Genomic DNA, 6,000 nt, shown 5'->3' with positions numbered 1-6,000 from the left:
TGAAGTACAAAGCGTCTGCAAAGTCTGAAAACATAGGAGAATCCTAATGAACAGTTTATTAATATTACAATTTGTGAGAGAATTATATTTTCTTGTTTCCAGACTTCTGAATACCTTGCATTTGATCAGCAGCAGTAATGACCCTCACCATGCTGTGCAAAAAATGTCCTTTTCATCTATGGTGACTCTGAGAATGTAGAATAGGGATCTGGCCCCTATCTTTGGGAAGTGATGTTTAAGCCAATATCTGAAGGATGTGTAGCTAGAGGGAGAAGGAAGACTTCTTGGGCACTGGGCCTGGGGTAGCCGGAGAATAGTAGGAGAGGCAGCAAGACAGACAGGCAGTACCACAGCTCTGTGCGATGTGCATTTGTGTGTGTCTGGGGGACAGTGTATGCCTGTATTATTTTTACAAAACAAGTATCAAACTCAAATTGTTTCATAGCCTGTTTTTTTAAACTTAACCAGTATATCACAAACAACTTTCCTTGTCATTATAAACACTAATACAACTTATTTTTAATGACAGCATAGAATACCGTTATATAACCAAATCATAATTCATTTAACCCATCTCCTATTGTTCAGCTTTGAAATGGCTTCAATTTTTTTTCATCCTGTAAATGACACTACAGAAAAGACCCTTGTAATTCATTCTTTGCCGTCTTTCGCTCTTATTCGTTGTGAAAAAGTTACTCAAAGCAGAATTACGAGGTAAATGGGTACACACAATTTTTAAGATTTTTTTTTTTTTAATGAATTGACAAATCATCTTCTGAAAAGCTTCTGTCACTCTGCGCTCAGACAACCAATATGGCTTTACTTTAAATGTTAAGATGTTTGAACCTTATTGTATTTCACTATTTTCTAGCACAACACATTATACTAGAATCAAGGGAAAGAGTTGGGAGGAGAGAGATCTCCAAGTGCACAGGAATATTTCATTGAGACAAAACAGCAAAACTCATCTATCAGACGATAGTTTCCAGTAAGTACCCATCATTGCATCCACGGTATAGATCTCTCTGGCAGCAAACATTTAGGGGCCATATAATTCAGGAGTCATTGTCAAAACAGATCAATGGGTCCAGCACATGATAACAAGCTTCCACCCGCAATCGAGAGCTGGGGCATCTGTGCCTCTCTCGACCTGGATGGTGAATGGCAAATCACCATTCAGCCCTCAGTGGGAGGTGGCACTTTCTTCTTCCAGCCCAGCCCTGAAGCAGCGGAAGGGGAAGTAGTGTGGCTTTGTGGTTAGATTAGAGGACTGGGCCATTAGAACTTCATGTCCTCTTTTGGGCTCTGCCAATGACTTCTCCCAGGGCCTCAAAACTGTCACTCTCCTTTTTTTTAGTGGTAAAATAGAGACAGCAATGCTAGCCTCTTCCTCAGAAAGAAGACATCCGAGTGTTTACTTTTAACACGTCTGGGCATCCAGAAAGGAAACTTTGTTGCCAGAGCAATTAATTATTTTTAAAAACCACTATTGTGTCAGAGATTCTGTTGTGTCACTTTAGAAAAATCTAGGTTTCATGGTCACATAAAGAGGGCAAATCAAAATGAAGGCACCGATGAAAAATAAGGTATGTGGCAAATTGTCTTTTCTTTGTGCCACAGTGAACCAGTAAGCAAAGTGATATTAAAATAGGAAGCCTGTTAGAAGTATGAAAACAATGTAAAAGAAATACCTTTTATAATTATGGAAAGATAGCAATTTATTGTTGAATGAAAAAGGTAATGAAAGCAACACGATCAGCATGATTCCATGTTTAAAATTTTTGAGCACCTATATACGTAAATACATTAAACATAGAGAAAAAACTGTAGCGGCACACATACACACAATTATCAAGTGGTTGTCTGTAGATTTTCACTTTCTTCCTTTTGGCCAATCTCTATTTTCTGATTTTTCTACAACGCACATAAATTACTTGAGCGCTAAAAATTACTTTAAAGTAAATGATGAATATTTTAGAGGACAATGATCTTTGTGAACCTAAACAGCGAATAAACCGGGAAGCTTTCATGATATGTATATGGACATGATCCAAAACTGAGTAATATGAAATATTTGTTTTCATTGGAAAGATGTAAGTAAATCAAAGGGAGAAGACATTTCCTGACTTGAAGTAGACATATTCGGGGCCCTGATTAGGAATAGTTATTGACTTTTTTATCACCACTTAGAAAACTCTGTCTCCAGATATTCTTATAGATCAGTCTCCTTCTCTGCAGATGATATAGAATTTAGTCTCAGTCACAGAGCCGATTATCTCTTCATGTTATACTAGCAGTCACCAACCCAGCCCCTAGCACCACACTCATGTAAGTCTGGAGGCTCTCATGGCCCATGAGTACCAAGTACAAGCCTATAGTGCCAAGTAACATAGAGCTAAGTGTGGTGGATCCATGACTATGATGGTAACAAGCCCATATTTGGCAGCTCCTCTCGTGCACTGCTTGGGAAGGGTGCCAACGAAATGTGGAAAGCATAGAATGAACAACTATTTTTAACCTGACCATCTTCCATTCCCCCTTCTGCTGTTCTACACTTCAACTTTGCTTTGGGCAGCTAGCCCTTCCTGAGTGGAAGCAATCTTGGTGGGACTGTCAGTCAAGAGCCTTGCCCTCTTCTGGGTGATGGTTTGGAATAGAACTCAAGGTCAGCCGGGCCCGTGTTTTCTCCATGAACACTGTCCTGAGTGGACCGAGAAGGGCTGTAGGAGCTCACTCACCACAATTGCAACACCCGAAAGTTGGGCCCCTTCCTTCCTGTTGCTTCAGAACTGGCTGGTTTCTGCCATTCCTTGAGATTTTCAGGCTTTTCTTCAATTCTGTATGCTACTCTATATTTCTGGTAGTTCCATTTTTGTTTCAGTTAACCAGATTTAGTTTCTATTGCTCACAACCAAGGAACCCAAAGAGATAGAAAGCCCCCTTTTCATGGACCACTTTCACACCCAGCCCTTTGAGTCTTTGCAAAGCCACAAGATGATACTGGGTAATGGCACATATGTGCCTGGAATCCGGTAGGAAAAGGTCAGAAAATATCTATTATTCCCAGGAAATAAAATGAATACATACTGTATATATATACACATAATACATATATAGTGCTCTGAAAATAGCACACTTTTGAAATTAAGATGAGGCCACCAGCACCATCTGCTATAAGAAGAAAAACATTCTGATGTACAACTAATGCAAAATGAACAGAAATCCTGGAAAACATAACCCAAAGCAATGATGATGGAGCGGCAAAGTTTTGTGACCCCACCAAGTAAAAAGCTCTGAAAGGGAGAGGGGGGTAAAAGAAGCAAAGATGGGATGATATAACATACAAACTGCTCTAGGCTGAGAATCAAAGAAGCTGGTCTTTAGGATGGAATGATAAAGCTGATGACTCCAGGTATTTCTATGACAACACCAAGATCTAGAAAGGAGACAGTATTATTCCTCAACCCTCTCTGTCCAAATTCCCAGAAGACAGTCTGGCTGATTCTGCCCACCAGTGACTGCCTTCCCCTAGGTCAGGTGTCCACCTATGGTTTAATCACCTGCGGTCACAGGAGGACAAGGTCGTGTCATATAAAAAAGGATGAAGCCCAGGCCTGGGGGAGGAGAGAACAGTTACGAAAGGGGAAAGGGGTGTCTTACACAGCAGGGTAATTTTAGAATAATAAGGGGATCAGAAAACATGTCCCCAGTTCCCAGGCTAAGGTTTCAACCACCAGACCACATCATCACTTAGAATACGAGGTTTATGATAGAGAGGGTCGCGTTAGATAATTTCCAAAGCCCTACCAGCAATACAGCACTGTGGTAAAGTTTAAGTACAGTTTGAGGATTACTTTATTAGTAAACAAAGAACATTTATTCTCAGCCTACTTTTCAATGGGAGTAGGTATATGGCATGGTGATATAGGGCAGATTTTGGAGTCTGATGCCCAAGCTCAATCCTGGCTCTCCAGTGTACCTCCGGTTCCACATAAGCTCTCCAATGCTACCTCATACATTTATTATGAGGGATACATAAAATAACCGATGCAAAGGCCTTGTTGCAATGCCTGGCATTTTGTTGTTGTTGTTGAAGTACAGTTGATTTACAGTTTTGTGTTAATTTCTGCTGTACAGCAAAGTGATTCAGTTATATATTTTTATATATATATATATATATATATATACACACACATCCTTTTTTTAAAATATTCTGTTCCATTATGGTTTATCATAGGATACTGAATATAGTTCTCTGTGCTATATAGCAGGACCTTGTTGTTTATCCATTCTATATATAAAAGCTCACATCTGCTAATCCCAGCCTCCCACTCCATCCCTCCCCCAACCCCCTCCCCCTTGGCAACCATCAGTCTGTTCTCTATGTCCGTGAGTCTGCTTCTGTTTCATAGATAGGTTCATTTGTGTCACATTTTAGATTCCACATATAAGTGATATCATATGGTATTTGTCTTTCTCTTTCTGACTTACTTCACTAAGTACAATAATCTCTAGTTGCATCTATGTTGCTGCAAATGCCATTATTTCATTCTTTTTTATGGCTGAGTAGTATTCCATTGTATATAGGTACCACGTCTTCTTTATCCATTCACCTATCGATGGATTTTTAGGTTGTTTCCATGTCTTGGCTATTTATGAATAGTGCTGCTATAAACATAGGGGTGTATGTATCTTTTTGGATTAGAGTTTTGTCTGGGTATATGCCCAGGAGTGGGATTGCTGGGTCATATGGTAATGCTACTTTTAGTTTTCTGAGGAATCTCCATCCTGTTTTCCATAGTGGCTATACCCTGGCATTTTATTTTTCTGAAATATAAAAATTCCACTACTGTTATAGCAGAAAAAAATGTATGAATAAAGGCATTTCTCTCTCTCTGCCTGATTTCAGTTTTTAATCCACCATAAACTCATAATCTGATATCAATCTTTTGCGATTATCAATCTGATCTCGGAAATAATTCTTTATTATGATGACCTCTTAGGTAAAAGCGGAATGAACAAGCCAGATATCCTTATTTCATGGTATAAGCATTGATAATTGATTTTTTTTTTTTTTTTTAGGTGATGAGGGAAAAGGAAGAACAGTTCTCCCTAAACCTTGATTCACACAGTGAATATTAGCATTAACCAAGCCCCTCCCCTCAGCTCCCCCGCCTCTGTCCCCAGGGCCTCCCTCCCTTCCTCCTTCCTGTTTGCATCTCCCTAGCATTGTCCCTGCTCCTGTGATGTACCCTCGCAGGACTATCTTCAAGAGCCGAAAAAAATACACTTTTTTATTGATTTCATTTCATATACATTTATGCTGTTGGTTGGCTGCTTTTATGTCACACCCAACCTTCAGAATTCAGATTGGATATGTCATGCCACGGTGTGCAGGAGGCCTGCAGAGAGAGCGCCCCTGGATTTTAATGGGAGCCGAGCACATTCAAAGGAAGAATTTTGCTTTCGGTGTATTTAACATTGTTTGCCTAGAGTGCTGCCTCCACAGGGGCTAACATCTGTGTAAGACAGCAGGGAGGGGAGCTCCTGGCCTCGGCCCTGCTGAGAACAAAGCCAGGACACCTGAGAATGCAAGGGCCCCCATCCTTCAAAGCTTTCCTAAGCCGGCATCCCTTCTCATTCCCCTGCGTATCTTGACACTTTTACTACCTCTGTCTGCTTCACTAAACTGCTCGTCCGCGGCATCGTTGGGCCAGTTTACAAACTCGGTATAAATGGCATCGTACTGTATGCAGCCCACCGCCACTTGCTCTTATGGATCAGAGTTCTGTTTCTGAGATTTATCCACATCCCTCCCGTTCATTCATTTTAATAGCCGTAGAGCGTTTTGTTGTTCATAATGTTTTATTTCTTAAGCTGAGTGATGGGTACCTCTGGTGTTTGCTGGATTCTTTTCTCAACTTTATAGGAAGTCAGAAATATTTCATGATTTTAAAAAAAAAAAAAAAAAAAAAAAAAAAAAAAAAAAACCTAAAGTCA

The sequence above is a fragment of the Eschrichtius robustus genome, chromosome 2 (genome assembly GCF_028021215.1).
Source record: "Eschrichtius robustus isolate mEscRob2 chromosome 2, mEscRob2.pri, whole genome shotgun sequence".
Lineage (NCBI taxonomy): Eukaryota > Metazoa > Chordata > Mammalia > Artiodactyla > Eschrichtiidae > Eschrichtius > Eschrichtius robustus.
This window is presented reverse-complemented; position numbering follows the sequence as displayed.